This window comes from Tursiops truncatus, chromosome X (genome assembly GCF_011762595.2).
Source record: "Tursiops truncatus isolate mTurTru1 chromosome X, mTurTru1.mat.Y, whole genome shotgun sequence".
In the NCBI taxonomy this organism is placed as follows: domain Eukaryota; kingdom Metazoa; phylum Chordata; class Mammalia; order Artiodactyla; family Delphinidae; genus Tursiops; species Tursiops truncatus.
Genome location: NC_047055.1, coordinates 28408739 through 28432276, shown reverse-complemented (window position 1 = coordinate 28432276; position 23538 = coordinate 28408739). Strand labels below are relative to the sequence as shown.

The following is a 23538-nucleotide window of genomic DNA, read 5'->3' as shown; positions in this document are numbered from 1 at the left end:
AGTCATCTCCAAACCTAATCTCATCCCTAGAGGTTACCAGTGTTTGACATACATCCTTCTAAAGCGCTGACTCTGTATGTGTATCTATATGTGCACTGAAAGGGAGTGAACTCAGATATAATGTTAAACGAAAAAATATTGCAAAACAGTATTTACAGTCTGGCACAACATTTTTTTAAACCCTCATTAGCTATTATTTCAGTTCTGGACACAAATCCAATGTGTGTGGGGGGTGGTGCTTCCCCACACCAACAAGCAATTCTTGGACACCAGCAGGGTGACTGAGAATTCAAATCAATTTTTTTTTTTTTTTGGCCGTGCCAGGTGGCTTGTGGGATCTCAGTTCCCAGACCAGGCTATGGCAGTGAAAGCCCAGATAATTCTAACCACTAGGCCACCAGGGAACTCCCTCACATCAGTTCTGATACAATTTGATCGTGTCAGATCCCACAGGTTAAGGGTTCAGTATCAAAAGATGCCCCCCACCCCGACTTCAGATGCTAATTGCAAGTTCAGGTCACCTATGCTTCTGACCAATCGGCTATAAATCAGAGGTTCCCATGACCCCCTCCTCAGGTTCAATTAATCTGCTAGAACAGCTCATCATACAACTCAGAGAAACACTTCCTTACGTTTGCCAGTTTTATTAAAGGATACGATATGGATACAGATGAACACCCAGATGCAAGAGATGCACAGGGCGAGTTCTGTGGGAAGGGGGTGGAGCTTCCATGCCCTCTTCAGGTGCACTACTCTCCCGGCATCTCCAGCTCTTCACCAATGTGGTTGCTCTCTGAAGCCCATACTATTGGGATTTCGTGGAGGCTCTATCACATAGTCAGGATTGAACATTAATTCCATTTTCAGCCTTTCTCCCTCTTCAAGAGAACGGGGGACAAGGGCTGAAAATCCCAAGCTTCTAATCATGGCTTGGTCTTTCTGGTGACCAGCCCCCATCTAGGAGCCATCCAGGAGCCCACCCAGAGTCGCCTCATGAAAACAAAAGACACTCCTACCACCCAGGTAATTACAAGGGTTTCAGGAGCCCTGTGTCAGAAACCAGGGTTAAAAACCAAATATTGGAACAAAAGATGCTCCTACTGCTCTCGTCACTTAGGAAACTACAGGGTTTCAGAAGCTCTGTGCCAGCAACTGGGTCAAAGCCCAATACTTATATTTTTTATTATCTCATAACTATGAATTCTGTATGCCAGAACTGACATCTTTATGATATTGAGTCTTTCCATTCCTGAACATGGTGCATCCCTCCAAACATTCAGGTCTTCCTTTATGTTCCTCAGTAACAGTGCAAGTCTTCACTGTGCTCAACATGATGTCTTGTAAATAGTTGGCATAAAATAAATACCCGTTGATGATTATTTTATAAGGGTTTACTTGGGAATTGGAGATCAAGAAGACAGAGCCAACCTTAGGGAAAGCAGTGACTTTGGGTCAGTTACTTGTCGTGCCTCAGTTTCCCTTTCTGACAAATGGGCATAATCATAGTACCCACTCCAGAGGACTTCTGTAAGAAGTGAGATAATTCATGCAACTTAGAACAGTGAGTGCCTGGCGCATAATTAGTGCCTGCTTCGCATTAGCTGCTATTACTGTTGCTAGCTACTTGGCCTTGGCCATATTCTTTAACCTCTAATCTGTCATTCACTCTCTCATTTAATTTGTCATCATTCCTCACTTGATTGCTCTAAGGATTCAAAGTGCTTCACACATAATAGGTATTCAAATAACTATTCCCTTGGTTCTTTATATGGTAATAATAATATTTAACATATGGACACTTGCTTTATGCCAAGCATTTTATCTATTACCTTAGTTAATCCACTTAATTATCAAGAAAACTATATGAAGAAGGTGTGATATTGGGAAGCAGGTATCCCTAGTTTAAGAATGAGTAATTTGGGACTTCCCTGGTGACGCAGTGGTTAAGAATCCGCCTGCCAATGCAGGGGACACGGGTTGGAGCCCAGGTCCGGGAAGATCCCACATGCCACTTAGCAACTAAGCTCGTGCACCACAACTACTGAGCCTGTGCGCCACAACTACTGAAGCCTGCGCGCCTAGAGCCCGTGCTCTGCAACGAGAAGCCACCGCAATGAGAAGTCCGTGCACCACAACGAAGAGTAGCCCCTGCTCACCGCAACTAACGCGCGCAGCAACGCGCGCAGCAACGAAGACCCAACGCAGCCAAAAATAAATAAATAAATAAAAGAATGAGTAACTTGAAATAGATTGCGACTGGCCCAAGGGCATATCCTAAGTGGCTCAGCTGAGATTTAAACTCTTATTTCTTTTCCAAATATTGACGCTGGAGTGGGTGATGGCCAGTCATTTGTAAATTCAGTGCCTGAGCCATTATTGCTATATGGCTAAAGATTGATTCCCCTTACCGGCTGGATGTGAAAGGCTTTCTTGTCTTCCTCCAAGAATAGGCGCACTTTGCTGCCCCCTAGTGTCCAGCCAAGTTCTTACCCCCAGGTTCCACTTTATTAAAAAAAACAATCATCTTTTTTTTATTATTATTAATTTTTATTGGAGTATAGTTGCTTAACAATGTTGTGTTAGTTTCTACTGTACAGCAAAATAAATCATCTATACATATACATATATCCCCTCTTTTTTGGATTTCCTTCCCATTTAGGTCACCACAGTGTCTTAAGTAGAGTCCCCTGTGCTATACAGTATGTTCTTTTTTTTTTGTATGTTCTTATTAGTTGTCTATTTTATGCATAGTATCAATAGTGTATATGTGTCAATCCCAATCTCCCAATTCCTCCTATCCCCTCTTCCCCCCTTGGTATCCATACATTTGTTCTCTACGTCTGTGTCTCTATTTCTGCTTTGCAAATAAGATCATCTGTACCTTTTTTCTAGATTCCACATATATGTGTTAATATACGATATTTGTTTTTCTCTTTCTGACTTACTTCACTCTGTATGACACTCTCTAGGTCCATCCATGCCTCTACAAATGACCCAATTTCGTTCCTTTTCATGGCTGAGAAATATTCAATTGTATATATGTACAGCATATTTTAATTAATTTGTTTGTTTACTTATTTTTGGCTGCTTTGAGTCTTCGTTGCTGTGTGCAGGCTTTCTCTAGCTGCAGAGAGCGGGGGCTACCCTTTGTTGCGGTGCCCAGGCTTCTCATTGTGGTGGCTTCACAGGCTTAGTTGCTCTGTGGCATGTGGCATCTTCCCGTACCAGGGATTGAACCCATGTCCCCTGCATTGGCAGGTGGATTCTCAACCACTGCACCACCAGGGAAGTCCCTGTATCACATCTTCTTTAACCATCTTTTTTATTCCCATAATTTCCCTCTAGGAAAGGTGTTACCTTGGGAGAGGCAAGGAAAAAGAGTGATTGAGGGAGACTGTTGTTACTGGTTTTTTGCCTGTTTTTTAACATAGAGGAGAAAATCTGAGTGTCTCTTACACCATCCAGCATGATACGCCAGAAATGTCTGGAAAAAAGCAACACGGCAACACAGCATTCTGACAGTTCAGGCTGCAGAGCCCCCCACTGCTGGATTTCTCCAAGCAGGGTCCCAGTTTCCATCTCTGTGGAAATGTCTTCTCCTTCCATCCCCTGCCTCAGCTCCTGGACCTCACAGGAAGGATCTGAGGAATAGGTGGGAGGGTCACCCCAACTCCTGGTTCTGCCCCCCGTTGCTCTATTTACCCACAGCTGGCCCTGGCCCTCTGGGCACATTGGCACATCTAGAGGTCCTGCTTGTAGGTGGGGGCAGCATGGGGAGTCTAGGCAGAGCCAGGTCTCCTGGGGTGTCTGGTGTGGACACCCAACTGTCAGCTACTCATGGAATGAAGAGAGTGGGCAGGCATCTGCTACAATATGATCCATTGGTATGAAATGGAAGGTGCAGGGAGATTCCATTCATGTATTTCACATATGCACTTACAGGTATATATTATGTTTCATATACACACATGCACATATGTTGATGCCTACATACATGCCAGAGGAAGTTATGTCAAAATAGTAACAATGTTTAGCATCTAGGATGTAGGATTGTGGATGGGTTTTCCCTGCATGTACCTGTATTTTCAAATAATCTCTAGCAAATATATATTAGATCCACAAGCCCTGATTCTTGGTCACATTCACCAGAAAATAAACCTGAATAGCCATAGGTCCTGCAGGTGACAGATTTCAAGAATTCAGTCTTACTGTCTCTAAAACCCATGCTTAAACTTGTCAGATCGTGGGTCCTAATTTGGGGTGGTGGAAATTAAATCACTGTGGCAGAGAGGTTAGCACCTGTTTCTAGAAACTTTGGATGAGGGGAGCGTGTCAGGATTAGTCTGGAGAACAGGGCTCCCAGGAACCCTGAGAGCACCTACTGAGATAGAAATAGTTCCCCTTTCCCTCCTTTCTATTCCCTTTTTCCCTCATCTGTTGGTTCATTTATTCATTCAGACAGCAAACCTTCTCCAAATACTTACTGATAGCTGTGCAGGCACCGGACTAGACTCTGGGGATACAGGGATGAGAAGACCCAGCGCCTGCCCTCAGGAAGCTCTGGAGAGGACAGACAGACCAATCGCATGAGACTCAGACATTAACTGAGGCCTGTGCGGGGTGCCGCAGGGTCACGAGGAACGACTGGCTAACTGCCTGGAGACATGGGAGCTTCACGAAGCTGGTGACAGCTGGGTTGGGTCTTAAGGGATGAATAAAAGTTTTCCAGGCAGACTAGGAGCAGGAAGCACCTTCCGAGAAGAGTGCAACATGCGCAGAGGCACCTAGGTGTGAAGGAACATTGTTGGATTTTAAGCTGGGAGGGCAACATGGTCAGATTGAGTCACTCTTTGACTCAATATACGTGTGCCACGGGAATAGCTCTGGAGGTCCAGTGGTTAGGACTCTGCGCTTCCACTGCAGGGGACACTGGTTCGATCCCTGGTTGGGAAGCTAAGATCCTGCATGTCGTGCAGCGTGGCCAAATATGTGTGTGTGTGTGTGTGTGTGTGTGTCACACACTGCGCTAGTAGTGGGGGTGATGGCAGTGAAAAAAAACAAGTCCCTAAACCTATGGAGCTCACATTCTAGTTGGAAAGATTGACACAGAGCAAAAGGGATAAAAATAAAGCAGGGGACGGGACGAGAGAGAGACCAGAGGGTGCCATTTTAGACACGGTGGTCAGGGGACATTTGAACAGGACTGGATGAAGTGAGGGAGCAAAAGGATCTTGAATGAATGGAGAAAGATCACGCCAGGCAGAGGGAACTGCAGGTGCAAAGGCCCTGAGGTGGGAGTGTGCTTGGCATAATCAAGGAACAAGCAGGTGGGGTGGGGGAGGGCTAGAAGAGCATGAGGGAGTGAAGGTCGGGGTGAAGTTAGCAGGAGATGGGGTGGGTGAGGTAGAGGAAGACCCGATCACAGAGGGCCTTGTGAGCCACGCACAGCAAGAAGTGGAGACCTCCCTCTGAGTGGGATGGCGAGCTGTTGCTGAGACTACTTGTTGGGTTATGAGAGGAAAGTGCGGCATTACAGTGATGCGAAGGTCTTCACCCAAGCAACTGGAAGGCTGGAGATGCCATTAAGTGACGCGGAGGAGACTCGGGGAAAGCTGGGGAGGACTCCAGTTTAGACGCGCTGAGTTTGGGAGGCCTATTAGACCTCGAAGGGGAGCTGTCGAGCAGGCAACTGGATCTGTCTGTCTAGCACCCAGAGGAGGGTTCAGAGCAGCAGGGGGGACATTTAAAAACCTGACACCAGATGAGACCCTCAAAGGAGGGAATGCACAGAGAGAAGCAGTCCAAAGCCAGAGCCCTGTGGCTCTGCAATCTCCAGACGCTAGAGGATGCTGAGAGGAGGAGCCAGCAGAAGGCATTGAGGATTCACTGACTGGCTAGTGAGATCAAAGGAAAAGCAGGAGAGCTTGCTGTCCCAGAAGCCAAGGGAAGCAAGGGTCGAAGAGAGGACAGAATGATGGACTGCATCAAATGCCCGGAGAGCTCCAGTAAGATGAGGACTCAGAACTCACCATTGGACTTGACAGCAGGCAGGGAAGCCGTGGATGACCTTGGCACGCTCCTGCCTCACGGGCACGCAACCTGTGCAGTTGGACAGTCCGCTCTCAGCAGGGTCTTGCGCTAGTCTAATGCTCTTCTGTCGCCATCTGGAAACTCTTAAGCAACTTTTTCCAGTGGGTTGGATGATGACCCCTCTCCCAAAAGGTATGTCCACCCGGATATGACCTTATTAGGAGAAAGGGTTTTTGCAGATGTACTTAAGGTAAAGATCTTGAGGTGAGATCAGATTGGATTAGGGTGGGCCCTAAACCTAGCAACAGATGTCCTAATGGGAGGAGAGTGGGGAAAGACACACAGAGAAGGTGAAGATAGAGGCCGATATTGGAGTGATGAATCTATAAGCCAAGGAACGCCAAGCGCTGTCTGTGGCCATTGGGAGCTAGAAGAGACACAAGGAATGGATTCTCTTTCAGAACCTCCAGAAGGAACCTACCCTGCTGACACCTTGATTTTGGACTCCCGGCTTCCAGAACTGTGAGAGAATCAATTTCTGTTCTTTTAAGCCACACGGCATGTGGTAATTTGTTATGATAACTGTAGGGAAAAAATACACTTTTGAACAGAGAGCCCCAGGTATTCACTTTGCCTTGGGCCCTGCTAATGGTGTAGCCGGTCCTGCCTCGGCAAGTGCGGATTCTGAGGCTTGGTAGGGTAGGAACGTTATTGGAATGTGTTCAAGAGACAACGGGAGGTAAAGAAGTAGAGACTGCCAGAGAAGACAATTTGAATTCCAGGCAGTCCTGCTGCAAAAGAGGGCACAGAAATGGAGTGGTGGGCTCATGGACATATATCCAGACAAAACTCTAATTCAAAAAGATACATGTTCATAACAGCACTATGTTCATAACAGCACTACTTACAATAGCCAAGACTATATGCAAACATATATATACACACACACAATGGAATATTAGCCATAAAAAAAGAATGAAATAATGTCATTTGCAGCAACATGGATGGACCTAGAGATGATCATACTAAGTGAAGTAAGTTGGACAGAGAAAGATAAATATATGATATCACTTATATGTCGAACCTAAAATACGACACAAATGGGAATTCCCTGGCAGTCCAGCGGTTAGGACTTGGCGCTTTCACTGCCGGGGCCTGGGTTCAATCCCTGGTCAGGGAACTAGGATCCCACAAGCCTCAAGTCTTGGCCAAAAGAAACAAACAAACGAAAAACTAAAACTAAAATCTGATACAAATGAACATATCTATAAAACAGAAAGAGACTCACAGACATAGAGAACAGACTTGTAGTTGCCAAGGGGGAGGGGAGTGGGGGAGGGATGGAGTGGGAGTTTGGGGTTAGCAGATGCAAACTAGTATATGTAGAATGGATAAACAATGAGGTCCTACTGTATAGCACAGGGAACTATATTCAATATCCTGTGATAAACCATAATGGAAGAGAATATGGGAAAGTACATATATAAACTGAATCACTTTGCTGTACAGCAGAAACTAACACTACACTGTAAATCAACTGTACTTCAAAAAAAAAAGAAATGGAGTGGTGGGTAGACAGGGATATTGGCTCAAGAAGGTTGTGGTTCTCTTAAAGAGAGGGAACAGCACAGTATGCTTGAATATGGATGGCAATGCTCCATTGGGGGGAGTTGATGATGTAAGAACAGGAGGGGACACTTGCTTGAGCAAAGTCTTTGAGTACTTCAGAGGAGAATCAATGGCAAATTTTACTTGTTCTCACATACACACACACACACACACACACACACAAAATCAGCATTTTGCGTCATAGTGGAAATGCTGCACCCACACCACACACACAGCAGCAGCCCTCATCACCTGTAATCTGGCCAAGAGCATTCACATCCATGATCTCGTTCGAGTCTCACAAAAGGCCTGGGAGGTAATAAAGTCATTCCTTTCATGTCCATTTTTCAGATGGAAAAATAGAGGCTCGGAGAGGTTAAGTGATGGCCCAAGATCACACAGCTGGTCACCGCCAGACCTAGGGCTCCAATCACAGTAAGGTCTTTCCCTCTCTCCTCGGCTGCCCATTTTAGCCAGTTTTCAAAACTCGAGGAGTGGAGGAAGCAAATTCCTGAGGCATGTCCACATCCGTGAGTATGGAAGCCAATGTGTCTATGGGGGACAAGCTGCTTCTCTCACAACAACGATCGCGGCAGCCCTTGGCAGGACTGCCTCCCTGGAGTGGGCCAGTTGGCAGCCAGCGGGGCTCATGAAGAGGACCCACTTGGAGCCGACAGCCCTGTGAAGGACACTGCAGGGACCCGGGGTCCAACCAGCTCAGGCTGTGTGCTTCTGCCCCGGAGAAGTCTCCTCCTCTATGCGGCTGCTGAGCAGGCGCGGGCAAAGGGGCACATGAAGTGAGCCCAGGACAGTGGCTGTCGCGTTGAGGCTGTATCGGGATGGCAGTGTGAGGCGCTGCTTGAGGGATGGAAGTGACAAGCTGAGCTGAGTGGCGGGAGTGGGTGGGAGGGCAGTCTAGGCTCTGGAGAAAACCGCACATGAACCCTCCTGTGTGACAGTGAACTGAGCAGAGAGATGTCACTTGCAGGCCTGGGAATGGCGGGGGGCACAACAGTGATCCCTGCTTCCGCCTCCTCCTAAGCTAGGAGCTGGGGCTGCAGGTGGCCGCACTTGTGCCATCTCGACATCTCGGTGACAAATAGACTTAGCACTCAATGTCTAGTCACCAAAGTCAAGACCAGGAGCGCTGAAGTCCCCTCCTCGGAGGAGCTGAGTGACCCAGATGCTGGAAAGGGGGCCAGAGGGTGGGCAGGGCCAGCAACTCTCCTGCAGGGCCCGTCACAGCCCATCAGGCAGGAGCCAAGGGGCGTGCCGAGGCTGAGTGGCTCGGTTTGCAGGAGGGGAGAGCCAGACACTACTCTCTGAATGACAGTTGAAGCAGACAAGCTCCAGGGAGAGGACGGCGAGCCCAAGGCCAGACAGGAAGCTCACAGCCAAATGGAGATTGTAAACCAAAACCAAACCCCGCTCCCATTAACTAAGGCTTGCCACACGCCAGCATCATTTGCTGTCTTTGGAGGAGCAACTTCAAGTTTTAGGACACTGCTAGAAGGCAGACGTAATTATTATGACCTATCTAGCGGAGGAGGCCGAGGCACAGAACCGTGCAGTGCCTTACAAAGGTCACCTAGTTAAGTCCCCAAGCTGGGATTCAAACCAGGTCTGTCTGACTTCAAAGCCCACTCTGTTCATTCTTTCCTGCAGGGCTGTATAACCAGTAAATTTTTTGGGGGGGGGCCGTTTTCAGGATCTTAGTTCCCCGACCAGGGATCGAACACACGCCCCCTGCAGTGGGAATGTGGAGTCCTAACCACTGGACCACCAGGGAAATCCCTATAACCAGTAAATTAAATAAAAGGTGATTTCAATCAAAGTAAAAATAACTGCCTCCTTGTACTGAGCACCTACTATATGCCAGACGTTGTTCTAAGAGCTTTTACACGCAGTACAAAACTCATTTAATTGCCACCACAACCTCAGAAGTAGGTATTATCGTCGTTACCACCTTCCTTCTACAAACCGGAAACTCCTTTGTGTAGAATGAGGAAGAGGGCCCAGTTTTTGCAAATTGCCCAAGGGCTCCTGGATGGGGGCCCAGTCACCAGAAAGACCAAGTCATGATGAGAAGCTTGGCATTTTTAACCTCACCCCCCATCCTGCAGAGAGTGGAGAGGGGCTGGAAATGGAGTTAATCATGGATCATGTCCGCATGAGGAGGCCTCCATAAGATCCCGATAGTAGGGGGTTCAGGGAGCTTCCCGGTCGGTGAACACATCCACACCGGGATGATGACACATCCCAGCTCCACAGAGACAGAAGCACCTGCACTCAGGACCCTCCCAGACCTCAGCCTATCTCTTCATCTGGCTGTTCATCTGTATCCTTTATCGTATCCTTTGATAAACCGGTAAACGGAGGTAAGTGTTTCCCTGAGTTTTGTGAGCCACTCTGGCAAATTAATTGAACCAAAGGAGGGGATCATTGGAACCTCCCAGACCTATAGCCCTTTAGCCTGTTGGCTAGCAGCGGAAGTGATACCCTGGGCTCGCCACTGTCAGCTGAAGTGGTGGGGGGCAGTCTTGTGAGACTGAGCCCTTAACCTGTGGGGTCTGAGGCTATCACTGGTACACAATATCAGAACTGAATTAAATTGTAGAACACCTAGCTGGTGTCACAGAGAATTGTTTGATGTGGGGAAAAAACCCACACATTTGGGACTCCCCTGGTGGCATAGTGGTTAAGAATCTGCCTGCCAATGCAGGGGACACGGGTTCGATCCCTGGTCCAGGAAGATCCCTTAGTTGCTGCGGAGCAACTAAGCCCATGTGCCACTACTATAAATAAATAAATTTATAAAAAAGGAAAAAACAATCCACACATTTTGTGACCAGAAGTGAAGTGTTTGGCACGAGTAGTAAAGGAGACCCACAGGGAAGAAACGTGCAGTGGGGAAGAACTGGGTTTTCCCCTACAGACTGTAGGGGAGGAAGAATTATTTTCCCTTTACCCTTCTAGGTGCTTGGCTGAGACAGGCTGTAATAAAAGAGATTATCAGGAGAAAAACAAACAGAAGTTTAATAATATATATGCTTCCTGTACACGTGAGAGATAACCAGGAAAACTGAGTAACTCCCTGAAATGGCCCAAGCTGCCATCTTAAATACCATCTCCAGCTAAAGACAAAATATATTGGGGAGATGGGGGTGTGGGAAACAGTTTGGGGAGGTTAGCAGGAGAAGCACAGTAAACAGTAAACCAGATTAAGGGTGTTATGCAGATTCAAGTCATTGCCTTCTGCATTGATAAGTTTCGAGAGATTTAGAGTCACGCTTAGAGAAGCGTGTACAGAGGGGGAGACATCCTTACATTTGGAGACGTCCCCTACAAATGTAAAAGTCTCTTACAAAAGGGTAACTTCCACTCAGTTTTCAGAGCTTCACCTGTGTCTGCTGTTTCTTAAAAATAACCAGGTAGGGCTTCCCTGGTGGCGCAGTGGTTGAGAGTCCGCCTGCCGATGCAGGGGACACGGGTTCGTGCCCCGGTCTGGGAAGATCCCACATGCCGCGGAGCGGCTGGGCCCGTGAGCCATGGCCGCTGAGCCTGCGCGTCCGGAGCCTGTGCTCCGCAACGGGAGAGGCCACAACAGTGAGAGGCCCACATACCACAAAAAAATAAAATAAAAAATAACCAGGTAAAGATAATCAATATGCCAAAGAGGTGTATTCTGGGGTGGTATATACATATATTTTCTATATATAAATTTATTTATTTTATTTATTTATTTTTGGCTGTGTTGGGTCTTCGTTGCTGTACTCGGGCTTTCTCTAGTTGTGGCAAGCAGGGACTACTCTTCATTGTGGTGCACAGGCTTCTCATTGCAGTGGCTTCTCTTGCTGTGGAGCACGGGCTCTAGGCGCATGGGCTTCAGTAGTTGCAGCAAGAGGGCTTAGTAATTGTGGCGCACGGGCTTAGTTGCTCCATGGCATGTGGGATCTCCCCGGACCGGGGATCGAACCCGTGTCCCCTGCATTGGCAGGTTCGGGAAGATCCCACATGCCATGGAGCAAGTAAGCCTGTGCGCCACAACTACTGAGCCTGCGCTGTAGAGCCCGCGAGCCACAACTACTGAAGCCCACGTGCCACAACTACTGAAGCCGGCGCGCCTAGAGCCTGTGCTCTGCAACAAGAGAAGCCACCGCAATGAGAAGCCTGCGCACCGCAACGAAGAGTAGCCCCCGCTCGCAGCAGCTAGAGAAAGACTGCGCGCAGCAAAGAAGATCCAACACAGCCAAAATAAAATAACTAAAATATAAATAAATTTTTTAAAAGAAGGAATTCCCTGGTGGTCCAGTGGTTAGGACTCTGTGAAGGCCCGGGTTCAATCCCTGGTAGGGGAACTAAGATCCCACAAGCTGCACGGTGTGGCCAAAAGAAACAAACAAGCAAACAAAAATCATGTGTCTTATGGGGTGGGGGGGTAGGAAGAGAGTGGAGGAGGGGTGCCTCCTAGATGCCCCAGCCCTGAGAATGGCTTTTAGCACTACTGAGTCCTTTAAACTCTTCTGTTCACTTTCCAGAAACTACTGCAAAATATAACTTTTAATTATAACTTTTAATTGACTCATTTTTATTTCTTTTGAATCCCACAGAAGTAATACAGGGATACATTTTCCTTGGAAAAAAAGAGAAAACATTACAGATATGACTAAAATCTCCTTGGACACCCCTCTCCCACTCCTGGGCCCATTGAGAAGAGCCCTAGTTATAACCAGTGTTAGTGCTTTGGTGTGCTCCTTCCAGGGCCTATTCCGTGCATTGACATCCATATGCATGAATATATACAGGTACAGAGTGGTGCTTTGTGGGTATTCTTTTACATAAATTAGATCACACTGATTCTTCTTGTTCTGCAACTTGCGTTTGTCACTTACCAGTCCGTCTGGGAGATTAACAAACATCTATTGAGCACTTATCCTGTGCCAGGCACTGTTCTAAGAGCTGGAGAGACTTCAGTGTACAACACAAAAATTCCTGCCCTCACGGAGCTTACATTCTAAGGGGGGGAATAAAATAAGTGAGTAAAACATATAGTATGCTAGGTGATGATGAGTCCTAAGGAGAAAAGTAAAGCAGGGAAGCAGAGAAGGGAAAGTAAAAGAGAGGGGATGGCAGGAGGGGCTGCAATTGTAAATAGAATGGTCAGGAAAGGCCTCACCGAGAAGATGTGCAGGAGGTGAGTGAGCAGGTCAACCAGACATCTGGGGAAAGAGCATTCCAGGCCAGGAGCTTGGCTGGCATGTTAAATGAATAACAAAAAGGTCAACTGATTCCCAGAGCAGGGTGAGTGATGGGGAGAATAGTTGGAGATGAGGACTTTGGCTTTGGCTTTGGCTTTGGAGTAAGATGTAGCCATTGGGCAGCTCTGAGCAGAGAAGTTATCTGATCGCATTTATGTTTTACCGAGAAGTGAGAAGTGGCCGGGCTCTGGATACCCGTTGTAGATAGAGCTGACGGGATTTGCTGAGGAATTGTCTGTGGGATGCGTAATGACTGTTGGGGAGGAAAAAACTTTCCTCTACCCTTCTAGGTTCTTCTGGCTGATCTAGTCATTAAATTGAAGTGCGACAGATTAACAGGAGAAAATCAAATTTTAATTTGGTACTTACAGAAATTCATAGAAATATGAGACTCAAAGAAATGACCAAAGCAGGCAGATTTTATACCTTTTAGACAAAGAAACAATAAATGTGTGAAGAACTGACAAGACAAAGAAACTTAGACTTGGGTACTAATCGGTGAAAAAACTAAGCAGAGTTTGTTACCCTGTGCCAGGCACTGTTCTAAGAACTGAAGAAACCTCCCTATCTCTGGCAATAAGGATGTCTCTCTACCTCCTGGTGCAGGGAGAGGACCTTTCCCTTGGGAGGTGTATTTCCTGTTTTCAGGGGGACAGAGAGGAGGGTCATAGGGTCCTTTCTGCACTGGCTGTTTCTCAGATAACTTTAAATCAAAATAATTAATATACCAAAGTGGTATATTTGGGGGTGGCCTGCCCTGAACCCCGTCATGACCCCAAGGTTTTGGGTCTGAGTGATTGAAAGCATGGAGTCTCCATTTTGGAAATGAAGAGGATTGTGGGAGGAGCAGGTCTAGGGGGAAGGCATCGAGGATTTGGTGCTGACCCTGCTAAGTGTGATGCGGCAACAAGACATCCGGGTGGTGATGCCAAGGAGGCCTCTGGTTATACAGGTGTGGAGTTCAAGACAGAGGTCCCTCACAAATGAACTTAACTACGAAACAGAAACAGACTCGCAGACATAAAGATCAGACTTGTAGTTGCCAAGGGAGAGGAGTGTGGGACAGAGATGGATCGGGAGCTCGGGATTAGCAAACTATTACATATGGAATGGATAAACAACAAGGTCCTACTGTAGGGCTTCCCTGGTGGCACAGTGGTTAAGAATCCGCCTGCCAATACGGGGGACACGGGTTTGATCCCTGGTCCGGGAAGATCCCACATGCCGCGGAGCAACTAAGCCCGTGTGCCACAACTACTGAAGCCTGTGTGCCTAGAGCCCGTGCTCCGCAACAAGAGAAGCCACCACAATGAGAAGCCCGCACAGCGCGATGAAGAGTAGCCGCCGCTCGCCACAACTAGAGGAAGCCTGCGTGCAGCAACGAAGACCCAACACAGCCAAAAATAAATAAAAATAAAATAATTTTTTTAAAAGACCCTACTGTATAGCACAGGGAACTATATTCAATATCCTGTGATAAACCATAATGGAAAAGAATATGAAAACAATGTATATATATGTATAACTGAATCTCTTTGAAGTACAGCAGAAATTAACACAACATTGTAAATCAACTATACTTCAATAAAATAATTTTAAAAAAAAGATAGAGGTCCCTGGTGGAACTATGACTGTGGGAGTTGTCCAGTATACAGATGCAAGAACCATATCCAGTACATATTTAAAGCCATGGTCTAGATAAGACCACTAGGAAACACTAGGAAAGAACAGAGATCTGAAGACACAGCCCTGGGCCACTCCACGATTTACAAGTCAGGGGATGAGGAGGAAATTGCCAAGGAGTCTGAGAACCGGGGAGGTAGGAGAAAAGCCAGAGAGTGTGGTGTCCCGGAGGAGGAAGAAGAAAAGGTCAACTTTGTCAGTTATGCAGATGGGACCAGTCACAGGAAGGTGGAGAAAACTGACCCTTGGATTTGACAGCATGTAAGTTGTTGATGATCATATAGGGAAAACCTCAGTCTTTTTCCTTCACATGTAGGGAAAAACCCAGTTCTTCCCCATTGTGTGTTTCTTCCCTGTACGTCTCCTTTACCTACAGAGAGAACATTTCACTTCTGACACTTCTGGTCACCAAATGTGTGTGTGTCGGGGGGTGTTCCCCACACCAACAAGCAATTCTCGGACACCAGTGGGGTGTCCAATTCAACTCAATTCTGACCCTATTTACCCGGAGATAGCATTAGATTCCACAGGTTAAGGGCTCAGTTCCACAAGACTGCCACACACACCCAACTTCAGATGCCAGTCGCAAGCCAAGGTTATCACCTGTGCTTCTGACCAACCAGCTATAGATCAGAGGTTCCAATGCCCCCCTTCTTTGGTTTGATTAATTTTCTAGAGCAGGTCACAGAGCTCAGGGAAACACATTTACCAGTTTATCAAAGGATATGATAAAGGCTACAGAACAGCCAGATGAAGAGATACAGAGGCTGAGGTCTGGGAGGATCCCAAGTGCACGAGCTTCTGTCCCTGTGGAGCTGGGATGTGTCATCCTCCCGGTATGGATGTGTTCACCAATCTGGAAGTTCCCTGAACCCCCTGAACTGGGATTTTATGAAGGCTTTCATAAATTTTATGGGCATGATCCATGATTAACTCCATTTCCAGGCCCTCTCCTCTCTCTGGAGAATGTGGGAGGAGCTGAAAATCCCAAGATTTTAATCATGGCTTGGTCTCTCTGGTGACCAGCCCCCATCCAAGAGCCCACCCAGAACCACCTCAGTAGAACAAAAGATGTTCCTCATTGCTCTTGTCACTTAGGAATTTATAACGGTTTTAAGAGCCCTGTGTCAGGGATGGGGTCGAAGACAGATGTTAGAACAAGAGATGCTCCGAGTATTCTTATCACTTAGGAAATTGTGAGGTTTTTAGGAGCTCTGTGCCAGGAACCAGGACAGAGAGCAATATATATATTCTCTATTATCTCACAGTGATCTTAACAAGAACAACTTTGGTGGAGTGGAGGGGACAAAAGCCAGTTTCGAGAGTATGTGAAAGAGAGAGTTGGAGGACATAGACTGAGTGGGGGGAAGCAAATGCAGACCATGATTCTGCAAGTGTTAGAAAAGGGGAAGGAGAGAGATGGGGCAATAGCTAGAGGAAACCATTTTTCTTTTTCTTCGATTGGAGCTTAAACAGCATATTTGTGTGGTGATAGAAAAGATCCAGTAGAGAGGGAAAAAATGACACAGGAGAGAGAGGGCAACTGCTGGAGCAAGGTCCTGAGGTAAGTGAGAGGGAATGGCATCGAGTGCCAACGGGTCTTGGCAGAAACTCAGTATAGAATCTTCAACCCTAAGGGATGGAAAAGACCTTAGAGGTGATTACTCCAACTTTCTTCCATATGCAGTAATTCCCCCACACAGCCTCCCAGAAAATGCTGGTCCAGCCTTTGCCTGAACATCTCCAGTGATGATGAACTGACTACTACCCAAAGCAGTTATTTTCATTTATGACCCCTATAGTGGTTAGGTACCTCTTCATAACTGTACTGCACCACAGTCTGCCTCTCTGTCAGTTTCACCCACTGGACCAGGCTCTGTGCTCCAGGACCACAGAGACTGATAGTAATATCAATTGCTAAGCATTTTGCAGATTTCAAGCACTCTTTTGTAGACCCCCTCTCACTGGATCCTTACAGCACAGGGAGGAAGGTATTATCTTCCAAACCACTGCACCGATGGAAAAACTGAGGCTCAAGGAGATTAAATGACCAAAGAGAGCAGGCCTAGTAAATTGCAGAGCAATGACTTCAACTGAGGGTTCCTGAACCCATAGCCCACACTTTCCATTCCTCCACTCTGCCTTAAGTCCCCTCCTCTCTCCCACAGGCCAGCCTGTCTGGTTTTGTTTTTTGTTTTTTTGCGGTACGCGGGCCTCTCACTGTTGTGGCCTCTCCCGTTGCGGAGCACAGGCTCCGGACGCGCAGGCTCAGCGGCCATGGCTCACGGGCCCAGCCGCTCCGCGGCATGTGGGATCCTCCCAGACCAGGGCACGAACCCACGTCCCCTGCATCGGCAGGCGGACTCTCAACCACTGCGCCACCAGGGAAGCCCAGCCGTCTGGTTTTTTAAAGGCAGCTGTCATGTTCCCTGTGAGCCTTCTCCTCTTCCAGCTAAACATTCCCAACTTTCAATCACTTCTCACCTGAAGTCCCTTCACTGCTGGTCACCCCTGTAGATGGGTCCCAAAAACTGAGCACAATATTCTTCTTGTGTCCCCACCCGCTTTGCTCTGGGCGCTGTCCTGCCACTCCCGCAGCCTGGAATCCAATTCCTGCCTTGGCAAAGAAGCCTCACCGATCTGTTGTCTTACTCGTTTTTCACTCATAAATATGAATAACTTGTATATGTGTTTTTGGTCTCTTTTGTTCCTTTACAAAATCTTCTGTCCCCAGGACCCCTGAGAAACAAGTGTTCTATGAGCACAGAAGGAGGTGCATGAGGCAGCCCTGACATTTAATTATAATTTGAAATGCGTGGAGAAATGTGAACCCTACCCGACTTGCTAGATTAGGCATGTGCGCCCGATCTGTCTTCGGAAGGAGTGTGTCCTCCCTCTAGATCTTGATGAATGAAACCCTGTCGGGTTATTGCATCCGCCTGGATTTCCAGCAGCTCTGAGCTTCTGGCAGACAGGAAACAAATCAACTGACTATTCTTCCCAGCCCGCTCTTGCCAAACTGGCTGCCAGGGGACCCTAGGAACAGAACTCCTGATGATGCCAGCTGGCCAACTAGAAAGGGTGGCCAAACTGGGGCGGGTTCTTCCTTGTGCCCTCAGGGAGCAGCTAAACTTCCAAAAGAATGGGAACCACCCCGGGATAGGGATTACTGAACTGGCGCCTCCAGGGTCTTAGTGCACCCAGCAGGCAGTTGACCTTGATCCCTCAACTGTCCTGGCAGGGCCAGGCAGGGTTGTCTTTCTTCCAGGGATTGGCAACCTGTGACATGCTTGCCAAAGATGGCACGCAAATCCTTTAGCAATGGCACTGCGACCAGCCGCGATGCTCTCTCCTTCTCCCTTTCCCTAGCCACCCACTGGAAGAGCTGACCCAGGGACAGTGTCTTCTCATGAAAGCCCGTGCCCAGCTTGAGGTCCTCCTTGCCCCTCTACAAACCTGGACCAAACCCCCAGCACACCGAACAAAGGGATCATGCTCTTAGCAGACCAGTCGTGAGGGACTGCCCATACCTGCCCTAACAATAGGTGAAAGTAGACAGAGAGGGTATCATGCTTAGTGAAATAAGTCAGACAGAGAAAGACAGATACTGTATGATCTCACTTATATGTGGAATCTAAAAAATACAACAGACTAGTGAATATAACAAAAAGAAACAGACTCACAGATATAGAGAACAAACTAGTGGTTACCAGTGAGGAGAGAGAGGGGAGAGGGACAAGATAGGGGCAGTGGATTAATAGGTACAAACTACTGTGTATAAAATAACTAAGCTACAAGGATATATTGTACAGCACAGGGAATATAGCCAATATCTTTTATAGTAACTATCTTTGGAGTATAACCTTTAAAAGCTGTGAATCACTAGGTTGTAAACCTGAAACTCATGTTGAGGTATAGTATACATCAACTATACCTCAATTAAAAAAAAAAGAAAGAAAGAAAGAGGGCTTCCCTGGTGGCGCAGTGGTTGAGAGTCCGCCTGCCGATGCAGGGGACACGGGTTCGTTTCCCGGTCCAGGAAGATCCCACATGCCGCGGAGCGGCTAGGCCCGTGCGCCACAGCTGCTGAGCCTGCGCGTCCGGAGCCTGTGCTCCGCAACAGGAGAGGCCACAACAGTGAGAGGCCCACGTATCGCAAAAAAATAAAATAAAATAAAAAATAAATAAAAGAAAGAAAACAGAGTATGGTCTCCCCAAAGCCACAGAATACACAGATGATGATAGACTCGGTGCCAGTAAAGGCACAGGCCCTATTTCTTGAACTCCAGAAACAGAATGAATGACAAAGAGGCACGATACAAAATACTACCAGAAATGCTTCAAGTTGAGATCTCACCAGGCTCTGCCCATCTGAGCGGAAACAATATTCAGGCGAACTCAGTCTCAGCCCGAACAAGGGCCATTGAAACATTAAGGCCATGGCTTGGAGGCCTTGGGTCATTTAGAAAGATGCCACAGGGACTTCCCTGACAGCCCAGTGGTTAGGACTCCGCGTTTCCACTGCAGGGGGCACGGGTTTGATCCCTGGTTGGGAAACTACGATCGCGCACGCAGCGTGGCGTGGCCAAAAAAATAAAAAGAAAAGAAAAGAAAGATACCACAAACCCAAGCAGGGGATTCTCTTCCTCATCTATCTCATGTAAGAATCAGATATGGTCTCACAGAGGAGCCTCCATGAAACTTAGGGTTCAGGGCAGAGTTGAGTGTGCCTCTAACTTAAAGTCTCCAAGATCAGAGTTTCCTCCCCTATCAGGCTCCCGCGCGTCTGAGATCTCCACCATTCGAGCAATCCTTCAGGCTAAGGCATTGAAGCCCCTGTCACAAGGCAAATATTTCAGCATAGGCTTTTGGGTGAACATCTGCCCCTTGAGCCAGACTGCCTGGGTTTGAATCCCAGCTCCACCACATGCTAGCTGTGCAAACTTGGGCAAGTCACTTAACCTCTTAACTTCTCTGTGCCTTAGTTTCCTCATCTGTAAAATGGGGGTAATAATGGAACCTGCTCACAAGGTTAGTCTGAGGATTCAATGAGCTAATACACGTAAACTTGGAGCAGCGGCTGGCACATAGGAAGTGCTCACCAGATGTTAACTGTTATCATTATGATGGGGTCACATTGTAAAGGGCTTTGAATGGGAGGCCAAGGAACAATGCAGGCTCAGGTCCTGCCTGGTTCCCAGACTCTCCTCCTCCCCCTCCATGACTGGAGCCACTTTCTGAGGATCAACCAACCCTCTAGCTACAGACTCAGCCCAGCCCCAGGCTCTAGCTCAGAAGGATGTCAGCAGTTCCAGCCCAGCATTCTCGGATTCTGCCTGGGGTCATCCTTACTACTGGACCAGCCCTGACTTCAGACCTCAGTTCTGACAACTGGGCAGCCCCCTTACTCCTGAAGCCCAGCCCCACATCCCATCATGCCTCAGTTCTGGTTGCTAAATCCTTGCCTTTTCCCCTGTGATTGCTTTGGGGACCTTTAACCTAGATGAGAAATTGAGATGTAAGTCATATGAGAACCACTCAGGATACTATACGATGAAACGTTGGGTGTGACAGGCAACAAGGATGCTGTGAAGAGGGAAGTGATTAGGATTAGAGCTGCCTGGAGGAAGCAGAGCTGTGATAGGTAGCATCTGTGCTGGCAGAAGGTGGAAGGGAAAAACGAGTCTGGTCACCTGCCTAGACCTTTAGCTTAGGCCCCTAAAGCTCACTTTACAATCTTGTTCTGGTTCCCAGTGCCTCACTGCCTGTCCTGTCCCACAGCATTTAACTGGGTCATGTCCTATATCTGGAGAGATGGCAATGCCTACCGAAACTGAGGACAGCAGTGGCATCTCTGGATCGGAGGATGTCACAGTGATGCCCTTTGTTTTTTGTTTTAAATTCATATTTATTTATTATTATTATTTTAATGTATTTATTTATTTTTGGCTGTGTTGGGTCTTCGCTGCTGCGTGTGGGCTTTCTCTAGTTGTGGTGAGCGGGCTTCTCATTGCGGTGGCTTCTCTTGTTGTGGAGCACAGGCTCTAGGGCGTGCGGGCTTCAGTAGTTGTGGCACATGCACTCAGTAATTGTGGCTCGTGGGCTCTAGAGCACAGGCTCAGTAGTTGTGGCGCACGGGCTTAGTTGCTCCACGGCATGTGGGATCTTCCCGGACCAGGGCTTGAACCCGTGTCCCCTGCATTGGCAGGCGGGCTCTTAACCACTGCACCACCGGGGAAGCCCCTGATGCCCTTTGTTGATGGTTAGTCATTGGAGAACTCCTGAGGGACCCCTTGAAATAAAAATGAGTCTGGATCTTCCAAGCCAGCATCATCATCATTTAAAGCCGACAGCCTCATTCTTCTTGGAGGCTTCCCAAAAGGAACAAGATCAGGCCTTTACTGTCTTTCACAAACCCTCAGCATCAGGTTCAACTTGGGGTGAACCAAGTCTTTCCCACAATCCTTTGGGAACCATTTGCAGGCAACTCACCCCCTCCCCTGGCTCGGAACTGACCACTCTTGCTCTCACAGGGACAGATCATGGGCATGGATAGTGGACAGGATTTGTCTATACCTGTGCTTCTCAAACTATCTGTGGTGAAAGATAGGTTATTTGGTTTTTAAATTTCCAATCTGTCATGAACAGATACTATTGTAAAAGTTTTTAAAAAATGAATCATGCACTCGGATGCTGCAGCAGTATCAAGGTTGTGTAAATGTTGCCAAGCTCTCAATGTCCTTTCTTATCTCGTTGGACTGGCATCTGTCCACAGACCACACCATTCTCGGCCTCTCTGGACTCCATGTGCTCAATGAGGAGATGCTGGCAGATGGATGTGGACTCCCCAAGAAAGGCTGGCTCTGGGAGATTCTGCCCATTCCCTGACCAAAGCAACGACGGAAGGGAGGCCAGACTGCTAGAAGATCTGCCACTTGCTAGCAGCCCCCAGTGACCTTGGACAAGTTACCTAACCTCTCTGAGCCTCAGTTTCTGCACCTGTAAAATGAAGATAATGTCTAACAGTACCTTTCTCATGAGGCTGTTGTGAGAGTTAAATGAGATATAATACATGAAAAGCAGTTGGCACAGTGCCTGGCACTGTCTACTAGAGGCTACACTGTGTATTGGTTAAGAGCCCAGGTTTGGGAGTCATTCCATTTTCGGCTTGGAGTGCCAGCAGGGCCACCTACTCCATTTTGTCATCTGAAAAATGGACGCACCACTTGGAGCTCTCTCACAGGGCCGTGAGGAGGATTCAGTGCTCGGCTCTGGGTCTTGCCCATAGTAAGTGCCCGATGACTGGTGGTTAGATCCCAGTTTTGCCAGTATCCTCCTTCTAAGCCTGACCCCTACTCTGCCATAGACCACGCAGAGGGAAACGTGCCCCTAGCTGGAAGAGTAAGATCATTAGTCTTCCCTCCCTCTGATGTCTGAAACCAGAAACTTTGTGTCACTGAACCAGCCAGAATCTTTTGGTTGTAATAGAGGGGGCGTGGGCACTGGAACCAAACAGACCTGTTTGAATACTGGCTCCATCACGTACTAGCTGTGTATCCTCGAATTCGTTTCTTCACCTGTTGGGATCTCGGTTGTCTCATTTGTAAAATGGGACAAACGCAATAAACCAGTTGTCTCTAAAGTGAGGAGTACAAGGTGATTCATTGAGGTGTGGGAAGAAAATATTACAACTTTTATTTAAAGTTATTTTGTAACAAAAGGATAAAAGAAATTAAACTGTAATGTACCCAAGACATGCGGTGACACTGGCACCCTCATTTGGTCTATTTGTAACACGGCTGCTGATGGGTATCCTGAAGGAGGAATGGGAATTTCACAACACAGAAGGGTTTGATGGTGGCGTCCACCCTCTTTCGTTTTATTTTTAGCCTATTGCAAAGTTCTGCAATGTCTGTGTTGGGTTGTGAATTTGAAGATTATATCATCTGGTTTTAACTAAACCAGTCCTCCCCAAATGGAAAACTGGCTTGAAAAGATTCCGACAAATAAACCACAGCCTGAATGAAGATACTATGAAGAATACAAGGACAAGTGGGCAACAGGAAAGTGGCAGAACTGATTCATCTCCCATTCCTAGTATAAGTTTTCCATCAGCCCCATTCCAAAATAAAAACAACAATGAACAAATTGGTTCTGATAAGAAATCAGCCAAAAAAAAAAAGAAAGAAAGAAAGAAAGAAAAAGAAAACATCAAGAAAGCTACTTAGGGAAGTCCCTGGCGGTCCAGGGGTCAGGACTCTGCGCTCTCACTGCTGGGGCCCGGGTTCAATCCCTGGTCGGGGAACTGAGATCCTGCAAGCTGTGCAGCACAGCCAAAAAAAAAAAAAAAGGAATGAAAAGAAAAAGAGAAGTTCAACTTGAAAAAAAAGAAAGCTAATTAAAGTATGGTTCACGTCCACTTTGTTAATAAACTCACTTTAAGTGTGTACTTTGCCTTGATGTATTAGCTAATAATGATATGAAGCTATAATGATTAGCAAGATCTTTAAAATCTAAGCATCTATTTAACTGATCAATGGCGGTAGACATTAAGATGGTGATTACTTTTTGTGGCAGTTTTGAAACATGTCTGGAAGTTCTCCTTTTGAGGGGAGGAGTCTGTGTTTCCTTCACTTGAATCTGAGTGACCAACATAGTATGGTGGAAGTGATGCTAGATCGTAGACCACATAGAGAGGCCATCTATAGGTGTTCTGGCCAGCAGCTCCAGCTGAAGTTCCAGCCAACAGCCATCATAAAATGATGGACATGAGGAAAGACATCTCCAGATTTCAGCCGCCAGGTGTCCAGTCACCCCCAGCCATCGTGTCTTCCCAGAAAATCCCCAGAGGCCATCCCCACGTGCCCTGTCTGAATTCTTGACCCACAGAATCCATGAGCATAAAAAAATGGTCATTTTCACTACATTTTGGGGTGATTCATTACACAGCAATAAGAAC

General features: G+C 47.2%; 1 long non-coding RNA gene across 1 annotated transcript; it reads left to right on the top strand.

Annotated features, from left to right (window-relative positions):
* Nucleotides 1–9715: 9715 nt before the first annotated feature.
* On the top strand, nucleotides 9716–22798 carry LOC141277601 (uncharacterized). Its single transcript, XR_012329234.1, has 2 exons — nucleotides 9716–10016; nucleotides 21355–22798. It is a non-coding gene; the product is annotated as an uncharacterized lncRNA (long non-coding RNA).
* Nucleotides 22799–23538: the final 740 nt, after the last annotated feature.